The following is a 22,607-nucleotide window of genomic DNA, read 5'->3' as shown; positions in this document are numbered from 1 at the left end:
GTGATTATTTGTTACCTAAAGAAATGTGACTTTATGTTGATTATTGCTATTATTTATATTATTTTATAAAAAAGTACGATTTAAAATTATATTGTATGTTTAGTTTTGTTAAAGATGTCGTTAATACTTCAAAAGTACTGCATAAATTTAATTACATACATGTAGTTTACAAAATTACTTATAATTATTTCAGCGGTCAATTAATTGGAGAACGGTCGGTCATTTATTGGGTTTCATCGGTCAATAATTGGTGATTTTAGTATTTCAAGATTCAAATATCAAAATTAATATAATTTTGTTAATTTTTATTATAAATAGTTATTAATTATTATTAATTAAGTATTTAACTTTAATAAAATCCATTACAAATTGTTTTTAGTAGGTTAATAGATTTTTTATAGCTTAGTACAGAAAAAGAAAACCTTAATCGGTCAATAATTGGTGCATTTACCCTAACTCCAACTTTTGTTTTTATGTTTTTTCTTCATATTTTGAAGTTTTCTTTGAACAAAAAAATTTTCAAAACGGTGTTATGAGAAAAAAAAGCTAAAAAAAAAAAATTTTTTTTTTCAATCGGAAAAAAAAAATATCCAAAGAACACCACTCCGAAAAAATTTGAGAAATTGCAGAAAATATTAAAGTTTCATATGTTAAAAAATAAAAATTAAAAAATGGTTACCATCGAGAATTGTAATTGAAATGTACATTTAAAAACAAAAATTTTGAAAAAATAAACGTCCCTATACTAAGTTAAATTTTGAGAAAGTAATGGTCATTTGAAAAATTATGAAAAGCATTTTTTATAGGGTAGAAAAGGTTGAAAAATTTTCAGCCAAATCGAAAGGGGTCAGGGTAAAAAGTGGTCAATTTGGCGTAAAATGCGCCTTACATGAGAAATATGTCTAGTCAAAAAATTCTAAACCGTGTTGAATAGATATAAAGCTTCTAAAATTATTTGTAATACCTTATTTGATTCGGAGTGACGTTTAGTAAATTGTTTTTCAAGGATTAATCAGCACATAAAAAATTACGATTGTCATTTACAAGACAAGTTGAAAAAAAAGAAAAAATTTTTCAGTTTTTCGTAAATAACTCAAACGCTAATATTATTTATGAAATTAAAAAAAAAAAATTCTGAACAAGGAGGAAATTCGGCCCATTTACACTTGAAGTCATAAGCTATCTATATAATATTTTCCTGCTATGTAGATTATGTTAAGTGTACATAGATGAACACTGGGACTAACAGATATAAAACGGATATCATATTTGCGATCTTTCATCTAGTGGGTCAAAAAGCATACATTCTATATAGTACCCAGCAGTCCAGACAGTAGAAAAAAGTTATGGGTTTTGTTTAAGACATCAAGTATGCATGGTCCGATTTGGAAAATTTTTGTGAGAACCCTGTATAAATTTGCTAATAAAAATCTTAGAAATTGTGATAAAAATATGAACAATCACTCATTCGATTCGGAATTAAATTCTGAAAGTAATGTTTTTTTTTTTTTATTTTTTTGATGAAAATTTCAATATGTTATTAACAAAAAACATAACCAAAATAACAAATCTTAGTTTTTCGTGAATAACTCAATAACTATTGGTGATATCAAAAATCAGAAAAAAGATCCTTAAAGAGGAGAAAATTTCTGAAAAAAAGTCTTGACTCCCGGAACACTAGCTTGAAAAATAATAATTTTTATTAAATGTTGAAAATAGAGTTCCGCGCGACTTTTGTCACACGGCCGCGCCGATGCTAAAATACGACGGCAGTTGCGTGGAACCCTATTTTCAAAAGTGAATAAAAATTATTGTTTTTCAAGTTAGAGTTCCGGGAGTCGAGATTTTTTTTCAGAAATTTCCTCCTCTTTAAGGATCTTTTTTCCGATTTTTGATATCACTAATAGTTATTGAGTTATCTACAAAAAGCTAAGATTTGTTATTTTGGATATATTTTTTGTTAATAACAAATTGAAATTTTCATCAAAAAAATGAAAAAAACAACAACATTATTTTTAGAATTTAATTCCGCATCGAATGAGTGATGGTTCATATTTTTATCACAATTTCTAAGATTTTTATTATCAAATTTACACAGGGTTCTCACAAAAATTTCAGCTACTATGTAACATGGTAATGTTTACCATTCTACATAGGAATAAGTTATATTCATTCCTCTCCGTGATATTTTGCAAGTAGCTTTAGATTAATCTATCCGAACAAAAACAGTTTCACTGTAAAAAATCGCGCCAAGTCCACGTTCATAAGACTATTAAGAAAAAAAAATTTGTTTTTTTCTTTACAAAAATATATAAAATTAAAAAATTAAAAAATCCAAGTAACTGATATGATTGTTTATGATTTTCGGAAATTAAAAAAAATTTTGTTACAAATTTAAAAATTAAAAAAAAAATTTGGAACATATTTAGTGTGCGCGGTTGCAAAATATTTTACTTTTAATGAAATTCGTAAAATCTATTTACTAGGACTTTAAAAATTTAAATACACAATGACGCACACCAAGTACGTTCCAAAATTTTTTTTAATTTTTAAATTTATAACACAATTTTTTAATTTCCGAAAATCATAAACAATCATATCGGTTACTTGGATTTTTAATTTTTAATTTTATATATTTTTGTAAAGAAAACAAATTTTTTTTTTCTTAATAGTCTTATGAACGTGGACTTGGCGCGATTTTTTACAGTGAAACTGTTTTTGTTCGGATTTTAGTATTTTTTGTAATTATAATAAAAATTTACAATTGGTACCAACTTAAATCTCGCGTTGGTTGCATTTTTTATAGCAAACTATCCCCTTGAAACTACAGTTTATGTAAAAATAATTTCAGCGCACCCTGGCTGGTGTAGATGCAAGCTGTGAAATATCTTTTTTTAACTGTAGTTTCCCATCTAATGAAGGATTACTATGCATTCTCGAATTATTTAGTCTATGGCAGATTACTTTGCCCATCGAAAAAAAGTCAGGATCGAAATTTTTTCGTTGCTATAGTTTGTGCTGATTAAATTTAATAATTTCAATTAGATTAATTGTTATAAATGAATATAATTAATTCATAACAGTCAAATAAAGTATGAATTACTGTTATAATATACAATTTAGGAAAAAAAAGTACCGTAGAATTAAATAAAATTTTGCAACCTCAAAATACCGTTCTGCTTACAGTAAACATAGTCGGTAGTCTGGCGCTCCATTTACAGCAGATTTGAACGGAACTTGGCGCCAGATTCTACCGAATCTGTGGATCTCGTTAACGAATAAAAATTGCTTGAAATATGCTGGAAACAACATTTAGAGTAAAGATCAACAAATAAAATAAGCAAAACAGGATTTCTCTAGGACCAATAATTTACGTCATAAGAATTTTTTAATGCAAAATTGAAGCGTTGAACGCCAACACGTTTAAGCAAGTAGCTCTAACTTGGTAAATAATTTATCGATTGATCTATTTTTTTTAATCACAGCTTGTACTTACTTTTATTCAGAAAAAATTTAAGCATAAAAAAATTTAATAAAATTTTAATTCGCTCATACGCTGCAGCTTGCAGTTCAAGCTGCAATCAATAAATCAAACCTTCAGAAATCATTGTCGAAAGCAAGAAACGCAGCTAAAATTTTTACAGTCGACAGTACAATTAACGAAATCAGGCGTTTAAGACCGACTGCGTCGAAACCTGTTCTCGATTTGCCTACTCGCTGGTCATCTACGTATGATATGTTATTCTCTTTGCTTAAATTGGAAGACTTCAAAAGTTACGTTCCATCACTTACTGCGAGTGATTGGAATAACATAAAACATTATGTAAAAGCATTAAAACCAGCAAAAGATGCTACTTTAAAATTACAAAAGGAGCAGCTAAAGTTGCCGGAATTTTATTCAGTGTGGTTAATATGCCTCGAACAAACGGAAAAAATTCAGACGCCATTATCAAAAAACATCATTAAGTATATGAAAGTTCGACAAGATAATCTCTTTGAGAATTTTGCTTTAATTTCTGGAATTTATTTAGACCCTCTTTATAATGTTTTACTAACCGAAGAACAGGAGACTGAAGCTGTAAATCATTTGAGTCAAGTATGGCAGAGCTTGAATTCATTAAAAAGAGGTGATCTAACTGAACAGGATTTATCAAATAGTGTAGTGGATAAATCATCCGAAGAACTTCAAGAGGATACTTCAATACCAACAGTGCTACTCCAACAACTACACGCTCGAAAGAAGGCGAAGCTTGAAAAAAATGCAACTATTGATATAAAGCCATTGTTATCAAATTTTAAGAATCAAGAAGAACGAAATCCTCAAATTCCACTGCTTCAATATTGGGAAGAAAAAAGGTTGTTAATGCCTGAATTATTTCAACTTGCAAGAATTATATTAGCGGCTCCTGCTACTCAAGTTTCCGTAGAGCGACTGTTTTCCGGACTAAAGTATATTTTTTCAGACCTGCGTGCAAAGCTGAAATCAGACTTGATAAATTCTATAATGATCGTTAGAATGAATTACAAAGATATTTATGAAAATAATGATAATGTAAAAAAGGTAAAACAAGCTAGAAAATCTATAAATAAAAGTAATACAAGTAGTTCCATAAGTACAGAAAGCTCAAATGAAAATAGTCAAGAAGATGTGTAATATGTTGTAATGTTATAAATAAAAATATGATATACATAAAATTCAGAATTTGATTAATATTTTCTATGTTTCCCTATCCTCTAATTGTATTTAAAATAACCAATATCAAAGTAATATGTATATTTTAACAGTAGATTCATGTTTAGATAATCAAACACAACCATTTTTCATATATTTCAAAGGTAAAAAATTAGCAATAAAATAAAAATTATTATGTTTTGTAGATAAGAAAATATAATAAAAAAAAATTTTTATAATAGAATGAATTATTTGAAACAGCGATTTTAGCAATTATTTAAAATTGTAACACTAAAAGACGAATGGTATATGCCTCAATGTGTAAGACGAAGAAACAAAGTAAGTATCTCTTTTTTGAGCTCAGGATTTTATGATTCGGATAAATAACTTGACTTCTAGGAAACATTTATCTAAAAGTTAATGTTTATTTTGATATGCTAATTTTGATATATTAATTTTTATTAATAATAACTGAAGATGGAAATTTCCATCCACTTGAAATTAGATTTATACTAGCATAAAAATGACCGAATAGGTGATAACGGGTTAGAAGAATTAATAATAACGTTTATTTTTTGAAAAGGTTCCTCAAACGACAAATTATTCATCCGAATCATAAAATTCCGAGTATTTTGATGCCTATTTTGTATGGACAAATATTTGGTTCAATTGTTGAGTGAAAAAAGCGAGTTAATTTATTTTTGAAAAAGTTTTCAGAAACAGAATCTTCGTCAAATATATTTAAAATAATTTTCGTCATCTGTTGATCGAAAGATAAGAAACCTTGTCCTCTCTCTCTCTTTCTTAGGTCTGTCTATTCTAATAATAATAAAATAATTTATCTTTCTCCCTTCTCCCAACTTTCAGAATTAAAAACTCAAGAGAGAGATACTTATTTGTACTTCTTCGTCTTTCATATTAAGACATATACCGTCACCTCATTGGTAGCAACAATTTTCAAAGCGTTTTTTTGCAAAAGAAAAAAATTTTTTTTCCTATTTATAAGTTGTTCTTAAAATCTCTCGTCACTACAAACTTGCGTGTATGTTAATGAAAAGTCATATATCATATCTTTACTATTTTTGAGCCATGAAAAACTGAAAAACCTTTTTTTTTTGGTAATTACAACTGCATAAAGTTTTTTTATACTTAATTAAAGTTTTTCTGAATAAAAGTAAGTACAAGTTGTGATTAAGAAATAAAATAGATGAATCGATAAATTGTTTGCCAAGTTAGAGCTACTTATTTAAACGTGTTGGCGCTCAACGCTTAAATTTTGCATTAAAAAATTCTCATGACGTAAACTATTGGTCCTAGAGAGATCGGGTTGTGCTTATTTTATTTGTTAATCTTTTCTTTAAATGTTATTTCCGGCATGTTTCAAGCTATTGTTATTTGTTAACGAGATAGATTAATCCAAAGCTACTTGCAAAATAGCTATTTATGAAAGAATTGAGTTTTCTCAAAACTTTTTTAGGTGCATTTGATCAATATATTTTTTTGAATAATAAAAAATTTTTTTTTTTCAAATCGGACCATGCACACATGATGTCTTAGACAAAAACCATAATTTTTTTGTACTGTCTGGATAACTACATAAATAAATATATTAGACCAGTCGGCCTGGAAAAAAGCGGTTTGTTGGCAACTTTTCGACAAAATGATCCGATTTTGGGTTTTTTTTTTTTTTTTTTTTTTTTTCAAAATACTCAATAAAATACTAAACATTTGTGTGTATGTGTGAAGTGTTGCTTTTTTTTTTGTTTAAAAAATAGAGTTTTAGCGTTGAGTTTTAAATTAAAATATCTCAGAAACTACGCCAAAAGTAGTCCAGACATGCTGTAAGGTAAAAGCCCCAATAGATGATCACGTACCAGTATATGATCACTCCATGTATTTGTATATCTATATTCACAAATATAGGTATACAAATACATGGAGTGATCATATACTGGTACATGATCATCTATTAGGGCTTTTACCTTATATGAAATTTAGAGAATTAAATAAAGAACAAAATGAGCCAAACCCGATGTCTCTATGACCAATAGCTTACGAGATATTAATTTTTTAATGAAAAAAACAACGCGGTTCCTCTCAAGCGCTTATAAACAAATATCTGTAACCCCTCGAAAAATCATTCGATTTTTTTTTTTATTTAGCTATTGGTATCTTCTATAAGCAAGAAAATCAGCTAAGCTCAAAAAAAATTATTTGAATTTTTTTGAATAATTTTCATTTTTTCGAATTTCTGCATTAAAAAATAGTTAAAATTATTAAAAAAAAAATTATTTTTCTGGCATTTAAAAATTTTACCAGCAACAAAACATCGATGTAAAAAAAATTTTTTTTTTGTGCAAAAATTTAGCTGAAAAGTTAAAAAAAATATGAGCTCTACGGAGACTTGAACTGTACTTCGAGACAGAGCGCGTGCGTCATTCTCGTCAAACCTTCGTAGAAAAATGGGGAGCATAATAATAATGTGAAGCAAACAATAATAATAGTAAGCGGCCGCTCAGATACTCAAAGTAATTTGTTTTTTCATCATTTTTGTTATTTTTTCTTTTCTTTTTAAGACTAAATTAACTTTTGAATAATCGATTCGACAACATAGGTATCAATCGATTCCACAATACAGGGATACCACAATTCCAAATTTTATGAATCGACCCAATAACTTATTGTCTCAAGACCAATTTTTAAAAAGTTAACTAATTTTTTTTTTTTTACAAGTTAATAAACTTTCAAAAAATCGATTCCACAATAGTGATATCAATCGATTCCAAATTTTATAAATCGTCCAGAAAACCTAACGATAAAGGATCAAGTTTTGAAAAGCTAACTAACTTTATTCTTTTTTTTATAAACAAAGAAGTTAATGAACTTTTCATAATTCGGTCATTTGACGATGACTTATTTGGTCAATTCATGAAATTTGAAATCAGTTGATACCAATATTGAGGAATTGATTTTTTAAAAGTTAATTTAGTCTTCAGAAAAAAATGAAAAAATTACACAAAACATGAAAAAACAAATTACTTCGAGTATGTGAGCGGCCGCTTACTATTATTATTATTTGCCTCACATTATTATTATGTTCCTTATTTTTCTACGACAATGGTTTGACGGAAATGGCGCACGCGAACTGTCTCGGAGTTCAGTTCAAGTCCCCGTAGAGCTCATATTTTTTTTAACTTTTAAACTAAGTTTTTGCAAATAAAAAAAATATTTTTACACCGATATTTTGTTGCCAGTAAAATTTTAAAATGCTAAAAAAATAAATTTTTTATAATTTCAACTATTTTTTAATGCAGAAATTCGGAAATCTGAAAATCATTCAAAAAAATTCAGATGATATTTTTTGAGCTTAGTTGATTTTCTTGCTCATAGAAGACACCAATAGCTATAAGAAAAAAAAATTAGGAAAACGGTTGACCCTGAAGGCCATCCCTGCAACTTCCCGCTAATTCCATACTTAGGCGCTTAAAATTGCACCAATGACGTTTTTGAGCTCTTCGAGCTCAGAAATACAATTTATGGGTTATTTTGAGCTTTCCGAGCTCAAAGAGATTGCTTTCCTATCCTTTAAAGCTCTTCGAGCTCAAAAGTCTGATAGAGATTTGATAAGACACTATTTTTTGAATTTTTAAACCACAATAACTTTTGAATGAATAAACCGATTTTTACGCGGTTAGAAGCATTCGACGCAGTTTTTCAAGCCTCACAAAGAATCTTAAATTTTGAATTGATCGCGCTAGGAATTTCGGAGTTATTCTGAAAAAACACTTTTTTCGGTTTTCTTTCGTTCACGATATCTCTCGAACGAATCAACCGATTTTGACCGGACTGGTGGCGATCGACGTGGTTTTTTGAGGTTAAGAGCTGATTAGTTTTTGGAATTGAACCTTTAAGCCGTTTAAAAGTTATTCCAAAAAAACCACATTTGAAAAAAATTTTTTTTCAGTTTTTTTAAGATTTATCAAAATCTATTGATCTGAATCAGTCCAAATAGTTTTCAAAATCTAAGTTTAGTCAAGCCCTTTCGAATGGCACCAACCGCGATGAAATCGGTCAAGCCGTTCAAAAGTTATAAGCGGTTCACATACTTTCAAACACACACACACACACACACACACACACACACACACACACACACACACACACACACACACACACACACACATACATACAGACACCGTGACAACCTCGCGGGGATAGTCAGGGAAGCTTCCTGTGACCTTCAAACGTCGAGATCTGATGAAAACTCGATTTTTGCAAAACGGGGTGAAAACAATAACTTCCCGATTTTTGAAAATCTTCGATTTTCTTAGCGGGAAGTTAAAAATTATTAAATGTTTTATTTATGTTTCATATTTTCTTCAGCATCTCTAATTGTTACTAAAAAAACGGAAAATTCTTATTTATTTTTTTTCCAACATGAATCTTTGTAAAGCTTTCAAAGGATAGGCCAATAAAAAAATTAATTGCTTCTGGCTTCGAAAAAATTTTTTAATTAACAAAAACATATTTCTTAAGAAATTTAACACAAAAATTTTTGGCCAGCAGATTATGGTTTATCAGTATATCTACCAAGGTTTGGTTACCAGATGGACTTTTTTTGTTTAACTTTTGTGAGTAAATCTTACATTTGCAAGGAAAAATTGAGAGTTAAAAAAAGTTTTTTTTTTGTTATTTTTCCTATTATTTTAATAAGAAAATCTGTTTTAGCGTTGAGTTTTAAATTAAAATATCTTAGAAACTACGCAAACATAATCAAGACATGCTGCGTATGAAATTTAGAGATCTAAATAAGGAACAAAATGAGCCAAAACCGATGTCTCTACGACCAATAGTTTACGAGATAATAATTTTTTAACGAAAAAAAACGTGGTTCCCTTCAAGCGCTTATAAACAAATACCTGTAACTCGTCGAAAAATCATTTGATTTGATTTGATTTTCTTTTTTTTTTTTTTTTTTTTTTTTTTAACTTCCTGCTAAGAAAATCGAAGATTTTCAAAAATCGGGAAGTTATTGTTTTCACCCCGTTTTGCAAAAATCGAGTTTTCATCAGATCTCGACGTAACCGCGTAAAAATCGGATTATTCATTCAAAAGTTATTGCGGTTTAAAAATTCAAAAAATAGTGTCATCAAATCTCTATCAGACTTTTGAGCTCGAAGAGCTTTAAAGCATAAGAAAGCAATCTCTTTGAGCTCGGAGAGCTCAAAATAACCCATAAATTGTATTTTTGAGCTCGAAGAGCTCAAAAACGTCAATGGTGCAATTTTAAGCGCCTAAGTATGGAATTAGCGGGAAGTTGCAGGGATGGCCTTCAGGGTCAACCGTTTTCCTAATTTTTTTTTTTTTTTCAAATAGCCCGATGGATTTATTTTTACATTGATAACAGCAACACAGAAATGAATTTTTTGAAATTTTACCCACAATTATTTAAAAAATTCTTTTATAAAGTATATTACAAACAAATATGATGTTTATGAAAAATGTTTGAAAATTTTTTCTTAGAAAATAATTAAAAATGAAGATAATGATTTTTAAGATAAAAATCATTTCTTAAACAAATTTGTTCATTAATTCAAATCGCCTTTGTTAGTTAACAATTTTTTTGCTAGTTGATATCAATAGTAAAAAAACCATTTTTTTTTTCAAATCATTATTTCTGTCGTACTTTTTAATTAAAAAAAAAAGATTACTTTTAAAATTTTTTATTTGTTTTGTAAATAAAAAATAGAATAAAATTTGTTTTGTTTAAAAAACGATTAATATTTGTTTTTATATATTCATATAGCATAAAAAAAATTTTTTACGAGAAAATTTATTTATTTACAACAAATTGTCTATTTACTAAAGAAAAAAAAATTTTAATGCAATTTTTTTAAGAATGAGAAAGCACAATAGAAATAATGATTTAAAAAAATATTGTTTTTCAAAATTGATATTAACTAGCAAAAAAAAATTGTTAATTAACAAGTGCGCTTTTAAGCAATTAAAGTTGCAATCGACTGATATTCTAGTGCTATAATTTATACTTTCTTTCTGTACACAATATACATATGGGCTACTTACTATGGGCTATCTAAAATCATTTCTAAATTACTTTAGATAAAGTAGTGTACGCTGTATAATGATTAACGCAAAGAGGCGAATTTTTGTCAAATGGTGGGAGGAGTATCTTGGCTATGCTCGGAGAGTGAATTGCTCCTTTGACGAGTAAGTTCTTAAAGAGTCTTCTGACAACGCTCTTCAATCAGTAACTCGGAGTAGGAGAAATATACTAAAGAGCAAGTCTGTTTCGCTCCGACTCGGAGTTAGATTTATGTGTACTACTACTATAGAGTATTTGGAAATCTATACTCTCGTGCACGATACTCTATTGACGAGTAACTCTCAATAAGAGCGGTCAGTTTTCAAAAATGAGCGGCTCTTAAGGAGTACTCCCTATCCCTGTCATTATAAGTTATAAGTAGTATAGACTAAAATAAGAAATAACCAAAAAATTAAATCTGTCTCAAAGATTATATTGGTTGTATATTTATTAGCAATTTCTTTATAGTCAAGCTTATTTACTTAAATATGTGATGACTCCTGAGATAAGGCAGTTTTACGCACGAACTCTACCTGTTTATTTATTATTTTTTTTTTTTTAATGATTAAATTTAAAAATAAAAGAATCAATTCACGAAGGACTTCTATTTACGTACTTCTGCAAAGTTTCATGATTTTTCATTCGGTCAAAAAGCGTCCCAGCATCATGTTCAAAATTTAAATATTCACCTGTCCTACCTGTCCTACATGTTCTTAAATATAAAAATTTAATTTAGTATACATCCAAAAGTACTAGCTTGCTCTTGATTCAGATTCCGTAATGAAATTCAAGTTCAACTTTAAAAAATCATTGCTCATAGGAAAAAATATCCGAATTGTAATGAGAAAAATTATTCATACTTCACAGTTAATACTTCACCAATAGACATGTGTTAATTATATTAGAAACAGTCTAGTTTGATAAATTTTTAAATAAATACATGCAGTTACCAAAAAAGTTTTCGAAAAGTTGCTCTGAAACTATCTTCGTTCAAATTTTCTTTTGTGCGAGTATTTAAAGCTCAATAACTTTTTACTTGTTAAGATTACGAAGAAACTACCTCAGTACTTTTTTGTAGACAATTAAATTTCCTACAGGAATAATTGACGAAAAATATAAAAAAACATTTTTCCGTAGTTTTACCGGATGAAAACGTAAATAAAATTTGCTTACGTGTTATTTAAATGGGAAAATAAAAATTCATTGAGCTTCATGAAGAATTGAGATATCAAGCTGCGCTTTGAAGGGAATTTTTTTTATATCTTAGAGAAGCTTTTAAGATGATAGGCAAAAAACTTTTTTTTTTGAACCACTCTAATGTATATATATATGTCGGAGATAATATCGAGCTGGGTTTTCCTAGAGATAGGGAAATTCCCAATATTTTAGTTTGTCTGTTAGTTTCAAGCAAAATTGTAAAGCATAGAATATTTAATAATTATTTATAACTTAAGCCGATTATAATTTTTATGGTTATGGCGATGGGCTTGAGTCCGGAGTGACAATGGTCACCAAACGTAGCCGAGGTCACAGGATAGAAGTAATAAGTATACAGTTAAAGATATCGACAGACAATGAGGGCTGTCGAAATATTTTTTGAGAGAAGAAGTACTTAGGGTACTGAGACGAGTAGTTCTCGTTGAGCATTGATCAAGTAAAGACCGCATACATCCTGCTGACCCCGGATTCGTTCTCGGTCTCATTCCCCAGCGCTTTTACCTTGTATATTAATTATATTTGGATAATTAATCGTAGTATTGTTTATACAAGTTAGCGTATATTTTAATTATTCTAAATTAATAAATAATTGAATAACCAAATCCAATGGACTGTACTAACGCCCCTAATAATGCTTTTCCGACATCAGAAGTGGGATCAGAATCATTTGCTGCATTCTCCTCTGAGCAATTTAAAACTATTTTTGGAAATGCAAAGCAAAAGTCTTGTGAAGCTAATGAAGGCTATCACAAAACCGGCGTCACTGAATCGTAGTATTTTACTACCGAAATTTAACCCGGGAAATTCAAACGTGGATTCGTTTACTTGGTGTGCGACAGTGAATGTGTGTTTGGTGGAATGTCTTCTGGGAGACAGTTTATTAATTATTGCAGCAATCGACGCTTTTAAAGGGATCTATTGAGTGGCGAATCAATTCCCGCACCGTGACAACTCTGCCATCTTTTGTAATACATCGTGGTGAGTCGTTTTCATTTTGGTTTGATTCGGGAGCTGAATGCTCGTTAATTAAAGAAAGTTTTGCCGCTAAATTTGCGGGTAAACGTAAAAATAATTTAATAATTTTAAAGGGCATTGGAAATGTCGGTGTAAATAGTACTGTACAAATTTTGTCTGAAATTGTAATTAATGGCCATACGTTAGAGATTTTATTGCATGTCATCCCTGATGATTATTTGAAATGTGACATTATGATTGGTCGTGAAATTCTTGGTCAAGGATTTGATATAAATATCTCAGCAGATAGTTTTAGTCTATTTGAAAGTAAAAAGATTAATGTATGCGATAAAGTCGAGTCCGATAGAAAGATTGATTTTAATAATGTAGATACGGATGTAAATGAAGATAGTAGAGAAAAACTTATTTCAATTTTAAAGGAACATACCGACTCTTTTATTCAAGGTTTTCCAAATACTCGGGTTAATACTGGGGAACTTAAAATACGTTTAGTTGACCCTAATGTAACTGTACAAGGGCGACCGTATTGTCTTAGTATTGAGGAAAGGCAGGTAGTAAATGAAAGAGTAGATGAACTATTGAAAGCAAATGTTATAAGTACCAATCGTTCATCTTTTGCAAACCCTATATTATTGGTTAAAAAGAAAGATGTTTTGGATCATCTATATGTTGATTATCATTCATTAAATAATAATAATAATGAGTTATTTATTTAGCATTTGCTATATTCTTTACAATTATAAATCTATTTCTTTGGTACAAAAGTTTAAGGATATATTTTTTATAAATACATTGTTTTAGCTTGATTTTTCAATAATCTCTTAAATACATTAATTGATTTTTGTTCTTTTATCATTTTCGGTAGTTCATTAAACCATACAAATTCTCGATATACTATAGATTTTTCTGCCGTCATTGTTCGTGTATGCTTAATTAAAAGTAAACTATTAAATGATAATACAATTAACGATAAATTTTTATTACCCCTTATTGCTGATCAGATAGCTCGAAATTCTAATGTAAAATATTTCACGTGCTGAGACATAGCTAGCAGATTCCACCAAGTCTCTGTTGAGATAGAATCGATTGAACAAACGGTGTTCGTAACGTCTGATAGAAAATATGAATATTTGACCATGTCATTTGGCTTAAAGAACGCACCGTCTATCTTTTAACGCGCTGTTGTAAGATCCCTCGGATAATTTGCGTATACATACGTCATTGTGTATATGGATGGTATTATGATTATAGCTTCAACTATCGAGGAAGCGTTAGACAGACTTCAAAAATTAGTTGTTATTTTCATTAAATCCGTATTCTCTGTTAATTTTTCGAAATACTCGTTTCTCAAAACCCACAGGTAACGAAACCCTTATACCCTCTGACCTCAGGTAGCAAAAGAAATATTGAATGGACTGAGGTCCATGAAAATATCCGTCAGAAAGTAATCTCTGTATTGACTAGTGAGCCTGTACTATTGATCTTCAATCCGAACTTTCCTATAGAGTTGCATACAGATGCTAGCTCTGAAGGCTATGGGGTTATATTAATGCAAAAATTTAATGGTTCAAATAGAGTTATCGAGTATTATAGCAAAGCTACTAGTTCAGCTGAGCCGCGATATCATTCATATGAATAGAGACTCTAGTTGTATTTAACAGAGTAAAGTTTTCCGCTATTATTTGCATGGCCGACTGTTCCTAGTAATTACGGATTGTAATTCGTTAAAAGCTTCTCAGGAAAAGGCTGACTTAACACCAAGGGTTCACCGTTGGTGGGATTTCTTACAGATTTTTAAATTTGATATCGTGTATAGAGAAGGTAAACGAATGGCTCACGCTGATTTCTTTTCGCGTAATTCTATTACGGAACAATTGCGTAGCAATTCAGATAAAATTTTACAGGAACGCATAAATTTGACGGAAATTTCCAATCATTGGCTCCTTGTTGAGCAGCGGCGCGACCCAGAAATTAGTAAGATAATAATTGATTTATAAAATGATGAAATCGCGTCCGATCTTGTTAAAACCTATGAAGTACGGCAGGGATTATTCCACCGAAAAATCCATAGGCGAGGTAAAACATTATGTTTACCTATTGTTCCATGTGCTTTTAGGTAGTCGGTAATAAATCATGTGCACGAGTCAATTATGCACTTAGGATGGGAGAAAACACTTGACAAGGTTTGCGAGTATTATTAGTTTGAAGGAATTACGAAGTATGTTCGTAAATTCATTGATAACTGTTATACCTGTAAAGTTTCCAAGTCAAGCTCAAGGCAAAGTACAAGCAGGGCTTCATCCTATTCCTAAGACCAGCATCCCTTGGCATACAGTGCACATGGATATCACAGGTAAATTAACGGGTAAAAACGATTCAAAAGAGTACGTCGTCTCGTTGATAGATGCTTTTACTAAATTTGTTTTATTATACCATACTCGAAAAATAGATAGTGTCAATACTATTAAGGCTCTAAAAAATGCTATATCATTGTTTGGCCCACCGACCCGTATAACTGCAGATCAAGGTAGATGTTTCACAAGTAAAGAATTTCAAGAGTATTGTATCTCATAAAACTCAAAATTACATCTCGTAGCTACGGGTTCAAGTCAGGCTAATGGCCAGGTAGAATGCGTAATGAGTACCCTAAAAAGTATGTTTATTGCAGCCGAAACGAGTGTAAACTCTTGGCAAGCAGTTGTAAACGAAATTCAATTAGCAATTAATTTTACTACTAATCGAGTTACTAAAGCTAGTCCGTTAGAATTGCTAATTGGCAGAGTAGTTAGACCTTTTGGTATGATAGTTGATCAAGACGATAAAGAAATTGATATCTCTGACGTACGACAAAAAGCTATTGAGAATATAGAAATAAATGCTAAATACGATAAGTATAGATTTGATAAAAATAAAGCTAGAATTGAACCATTTAAAGTAGGAGATTTTGTGTTAATTAAGAACGAAGAAAGAAATCAAACGAAGCTTGATCTTAAGTTTAGAGGTCCATTTGTAGTGGCGGAAATTCTCGATGGTGATCGGTATACTTTGAAGTCATTAGACAATAATAGGACTTATAAATATAGTTACGAGAATTTGAGGAAAATGCCGGAAAGTCATATTCCTATTGAATTGGATATACCAGATGATCATGAAGGTGATGAACAGGAAGTTTCTCAGAATGACTCTGAGACAGAGTCAGAAACCACCGGGGGGGAAGACTGAGCACTAATGGTAGTTGTTTAAAGTCGCACCACGTGCATCAGGCTGTAGGTCATAATGGCAAATCAATGGTGGTTTGGCCAGAGTGTGATGGGCAGTAGATGATGTGGTGGCGATGAGAAAAATTTTGCTTCTGGGGGTCAAACTACTTGCGCCAAGCTGTAGTCGTAACTGCGAATCCAGAGTGATTTGAATCAATCTTGGTTGCCAAGATTGTCAGGGCGCGATGGGCAGTTGGTGAAGTAGCGGGGGCCTGAGGAGAAAATTATAAGTTGTACTACATGTGTCATTGGTTGACAATGTAGGAAAGGTTTTGAAGACTGGTGTACATAGTTGAGTAACTATGGTAGTACACAGTTTGCTGTATGCGATATACAGTTGCAGACCATTGTGTGCTAAGGGTCTATACCTGGGGTGGTAGTGAATATAGCTTGCATGTTATCGCTGGAATAGACAATCATAGAAATTTTGAAAAGGCATCCTCAAGAAAACTAATTTTATTTGATTTGATAATCGAAAGTTTTTGTCACTTGAATTAGCCTCTGAACAAAGAAATGTTATATCTTCAAAAAAAAAAAAAAAAAAAAAATATGACATGGCTTGTAATAAAATATTTAGATATGCACCCGAGGACGTGTGATCGTCAGGTTGGCCGTGTCGGAGATAATATCGAGCTGGGTTTTCCTAGAGATAGGGAAATTCCCAATATTTTAGTTTGTCTGTTAGTTTCAAGCAAAATTGTAAAGCATAGAATATTTAATAATTATTTATAACTTAAGCCGATTATAATTTTTATGGTTATGGCGATGGGCTTGAGTCCGGAGTGACAATGGTCACCAAACGTAGCCGAGGTCACAGGATAGAAGTAATAAGTATACAGTTAAAGATATCGACAGACAATGAGGGCTGTCGAAATATTTTTTGAGAGAAGAAGTACTTAGGGTACTGAGACGAGTAGTTCTCGTTGAGCATTGATCAAGTAAAGACCGCATACATCCTGCTGACCCCGGATTCGTTCTCGGTCTCATTCCCCAGCGCTTTTACCTTGTATATTAATTATATTTGGATAATTAATCGTAGTATTGTTTATACAAGTTAGCGTATATTTTAATTATTCTAAATTAATAAATAATTGAATAACCAAATCCAATGGACTGTACTAACGCCCCTAATAATGTTTTTCCGACATATATATATATATATATATATATATATATATATATATATATTAGGGTGTGCCAATATAAAATTCCCGTGGAGAACCTTTTAAAATTGGAATTTTGAGTTTCGCTTTTGACAGGGGCTGTGTTTGGACATTTCCTAAGATATTTTGGGGGGAGACGATGTATATATATATATTAGGGTGATTTTTTTTTTACTTTATTTTTTTTTTTCGGTCCCATCGTGAATTCTTGTTGGAAATACCCAAAAAAAAATTCCCTGAAAGTTTGAGCTCTTAATATTAATTAACGTCCTCGACCAAGGCATGTGAATATTTCCCATTGAAAATACACAAAAACTTTGATTTTTAATTTTTGAATTTCTAAAGCTCAGCGGCATTTCATGGGATCACTTTGATCGAAGATGGTTTTTTCTTAGAATTGAACGCTCTACAAAAGTGCCCATTGCCGCAAAGTCGTAACTCTGTTTACACTGTAGTTACACTGTAGTTATTTTGCATACTTCGATATAACTCGAATTTTACACTGTAGTTATTTTGCATACTTCGATATAACTCGAATTTTTAAGTGATTTAGTTTTATAAATTTTGCCTTTTTAAATAATATTTTTTACTTTAAAATTCTGAAAATATCTTCTTTTCTGGCCGCAATTATTAAATTTTTCTTATTTTTTGTTAGAATCATCATCCGAGAAATGATTACAAGGAGTTTTTGGAGCTGAGCTGTATCTTTTTGGGTGGTATCAAAAGTCATAGAGCCGAATTTAAAGCACCTGGTGCTTTTCATCACGCATGGTGGTTATCGAAAGCTCTCTATTGCTTGAAAATATATATGTTTAGAAACCAGTTTAAAATGGGAGCAAACGAAAAAAAAATTTTGCAGAAAATATGTGTTTTCATCGTAATATTTTATGTAAAAATATGGTTTACTGCTCCTAATGCAATAAATGCTCCAAACTCGGATTTGCAATTAGTAAAAGATCTTATTTACTACAGAAAAATACATCCAGAAATTGCAAATGCAGCACTCGATAAATTGTCTCGGCATTTGTGGTACTTACACGAAAATCTTGCTTGTTTAGCTCTTTTTGATGAAACTGTGTCAGTAGAAGAAAAAGTAAAGATCGTACAAAAAATAAATTCTCAGGTAGCGGTCAAAAAGCCTAATAAACGTTTATCAGTCGCTTATGAAGAAATAACGTCGTTATCTGAGAAAAACATAAGCGATTTTGTTAATCCAAACTCGTTGTTTATTTTTGAGCAATTTGAGCTCCCCTATGAATTTTTGTATACAGATCCAAGTTTGTGGGAATCAAATCTTGAGTATAAACGATGTTATGATACATTCAAAAAGTTAAAAGTAGTAAACGATACTGCGGAAAGAGGAGTAGCGCTAGCCGAAAGTTTTAATGAAGTATTGACTTATAACGAAGATGAAAGACAAAGAATTTTTCAAACTGTTCAGCACCATCGATCTCAATACACATCGTGTAAAAAATCACAATATATTGACAATGAATTAATCTAACAATTCATTTTTCTGCTTTCAATAATAATTAATTGGTATTGTTGTTTTTATTTTTATTAAATACTTATTGTTGTTAATATAATTTGAACTGTTAATAATATATAAATTATTTAAGTGTAATTGAATTCATAAGTTTTATGCAGAAACTCGTAAATCCATTATTTATTAAAGATTCTTGAGATATAAGCTTTTATAATGTAAGATACTTATCATATCCTGTTTTTCTAGCCTTAAAAAAATATATTGAAGAAAAAATATAAAAAACAGAGAAAGTAAACAAGATATTAATAAGCTTAAATCAATGATCGGCCAAAATTTCACGAAAAAATATATTCAAGGCTTAATATCTCGCTTAATATTGATCTTAGCGATTTGGTTCATAGGACTTTTTTTGTTGGAAATTTAATTCTCTACAAGTTTAATATTTACATTTTTTCCGTAGCTCTTGATATTTACGAGATAAATGCGAAAAAACGCCAATTTTATGAAAAAATCAGGTTCAGTGGCCCGTACTGCCTCGCCAGTGTGAGTTACGACTTTGCGGCAATGGGCACTTTTGTAGAGCGTTCAATTCTAAGAAAAAACCATCTTCGATCAAAGTGATCCCATGAAATGCCGCTGAGCTTTAGAAATTCAAAAATTAAAAATCAAAGTTTTTGTGTATTTTCAATGGGAAATATTCACATGCCTTGGTCGAGGACGTTAATTAATATTAAGAGCTCAAACTTTCAGGGAATTTTTTTTGGGTATTTCCAACAAGAATTCACGATGGGACCGAAAAAAAAAAAATAAAGTAAAAAAAAAAATCACCCTAATATATATGTATATATATATATATATTTATATATATATATATATATATATATAGCATATAGTATATATATATATATATATATATATATATATAATTAAGGATACTATTCATATAGTTATGTTAACTATAGCTATAAGTAATATTTTATTTCGACGATTTCTCTCGACAACTGGAATATTGCTCGTTATAATTCCAGCGATCAAGTACTGCCTTTTTATATATATTTATATTTAATATTTTATTTTAATTCTAGAAAATTAACCGTTAGCATCAGACTGATAAACTTGAGGAGGTTGAAAGTTATTGAGTCATTTTGAGTCGCGATTAACGATCGATGCGAAACGGAGTTTAAATACTTATTATAATTTAAATAAAAATAAAATAGTAATATAAATAGTGAAATAAAAGTAAGTAAAATTAAAACTGTAATTTATTTGTAAAGCGGTCGTGACTGCCGGTGGCTGTTTATCACATTTGGTTACAAAAGAAGAGGGTTTCAGTTGTAATTAGAGTGTTCTATTAATCTGCAGTGAGCGACTCTGTCATTTGTATAATAATACACTCAACTTGAGCATCTATATACTTTTTTTCCTTTTATTTATTTCTATTCCATTCTTTCCTGTAATTTATTTCAACTGATGATGATGGTGCTAAGTTGTCGGGCTTTCACGGTGTAATATCATTGCTGAGAAGTAGTACGGTGATATATTTATTATGTTTATGTACAAACTACTTTATTCATATCTCAAAAGAAGAAGACCATGCTGCTCAAGAGAAATTAATAATGATAATAGTAATAATAATAATGGTATAACATATGATGGCTGAGGAGTTGAAGTTTGCTTTTCTCACATTATTTAGTACGTTTATTTATTGTTTCTTAATTGTAATTACATTTATATATATATATATATGTCGGAGATAATATCGAGCTGGGTTTTCCCAGAGATAGGGAAATTCCCAATATTTTAGTTTGTCTGTTAGTTTTAAGCAAAATTGTAAAGCATACAATATTTAATAATTATTTATAACTTAAGCCGATTATAATTTCTATGGTTATGGCAATGGGCTTGAGTCCGGAGTGACAATGGTCACCAAACGTAGCCGAGGTCACAGGATAGAAGTAAAAAGTATACAGTTAAAGATATCGACAGACAATGAGGGCTGTCGAAATATTTTTGAGAGAAGAAGTACTTAGGGTACTGATACGAGTAGTTCTCGTTGAGCATTGATCAAGTAAAGACATCGAATATATCCTGCTGACCCCGGATTCGTTCTCGGTCTCATTCCCCAGCGCTTTTACCTTGTATATTAATTATTAATTACCTTGATAATTAATCGTAGTATTGTTTATACAAGTTAGCGTATATTTTAATTATTCTAAATTAATAAATAATTGAATAAATGAATCCAATGGACTGTACTAACGCCCCTAATAATGCTTTTCCGACATCAGAAGTGGGATCAGAATCATTTGCTGCATTCTCCTCTGAGCAATTTAAAACTATTTTTGGAAATGCAAAGCAAAAGTCTTGTGAAGCTAATGAAGGCTATCACAAAACCGACGTCACTGAATCGTAATATTTCACTACCGAAATTTAACCCGGGAAATTCAAACGCGGATTCGTTTACTTGGTGTGCGACAGTGAATGTGTGTTTGGTGGAATGTCTTCTGGGAGACAGTTCATTAATTATTGCAGCCATCGACGCTTTTCAGGGGATCTATTAAGTGGCGAATCAATTCCCGCACCGTGACAACTTTGCCAGGTTTTGTAATACATCGCGGTGAGTCGTTTTCATTTTGGTTTAATTCAAGAGCGGAATGCTCATTGGTTAAAGAAAGTATTACGACTAGGATCGCAGGAAAAAGGAAAAATAATTTAACAATTCTGAAGGGTATTGAAAATGTTAGCGTGAACTGTACTATACAAATTTTGTTTGACATAACTATTAAAAGCCATAAGTTAAAGATACTTTTTCATACTATTGCACATGATTATTTAAAATGTGACATATTTATAAGTCGTAAAATTCTAGGGCAAGGATTTGATGTAAATATAACTTCAAATAATTTAAATTATCTAAAAGTAATCAGGTTAATGCGTGTAATAAACTCGAATCTATTAGTAAAATATATTTTAATGATATTGATACTGACGTAATTAGATATGATAAAGAGAAACTTATTTTGATCTTAAAATATTATACAGATTCATTTATTCAGGGGTTAATACTGGGATACTTAAAATACGTTTAGTTGACCCTAATGTAACTGTATAAGGGCGACCGTATTGTCTTAGTATTGAGGAAAGGCAGGTAGTAAAAGAAAGAGTAGATGAACTATTGAAAGCAAATGTTATAAGTACCAATCGTTCATCTTTTGCAAGCCCTATATTATTGGTCAAAAAGAAAGATGTATTGGATCATCTATATGTTGATTATCATTCATTGAATAATAATAATAATGAGTTGTTTATTTAGCATTTGCTACATTCTTTACAATTATAATTCTCTATTTCTTTGGTACAAAAGTTTAAGGATATATTTTTTATAAATACATTGTTTTAGCTTGAGTTTTCAATAATCTCTTAAATACATTAATTGATTTTTGTTCTTTTATCATTTTCGGTAGTTCATTAAACCATACAAATCCTCGATATACTATAGATTTTTCTGCTATCATTGTTCGTGTATGCTTAATTAAAAGTAAACTATTAAATGATAATACAATTAACGATAAATTTTTATTAACCTTTATTGCTGATCAGATAGCTCGAAATTCTAATGTAAAATATTTCACGAGCTGATACATAGCTAGCAGATTCCACCAAGTCCCTGTTGAGACAGAGTCGATTGAACAAACGGTGTTCGTAACGTCTGATAAAAAATATAAATATT

At 30.4% G+C, this 22,607-nt stretch overlaps 1 protein-coding gene and 1 long non-coding RNA gene across 2 annotated transcripts in view; both read right to left on the bottom strand.

Annotated features, from left to right (window-relative positions):
• LOC123271556 (putative uncharacterized protein DDB_G0279653) overlaps positions 1-22,607 on the bottom strand; it is a 214,510-nt gene that overhangs the window by 176,942 nt on the left and 14,961 nt on the right. The gene's annotated exons all lie outside the window — the stretch shown is intronic.
• On the bottom strand, positions 40-20,730 carry LOC123271568. The gene is made up of 3 exons (XR_006510910.1): positions 20,719-20,730; positions 10,926-10,929; positions 40-456 (listed from the first exon to the last, which is right to left on the bottom strand). It is a non-coding gene; the product is annotated as an uncharacterized LOC123271568 (long non-coding RNA).

This window comes from Cotesia glomerata, linkage group LG9 (genome assembly GCF_020080835.1).
Source record: "Cotesia glomerata isolate CgM1 linkage group LG9, MPM_Cglom_v2.3, whole genome shotgun sequence".
Classification (NCBI taxonomy): domain Eukaryota; kingdom Metazoa; phylum Arthropoda; class Insecta; order Hymenoptera; family Braconidae; genus Cotesia; species Cotesia glomerata.
This window is presented reverse-complemented; position numbering and strand designations above follow the sequence as displayed.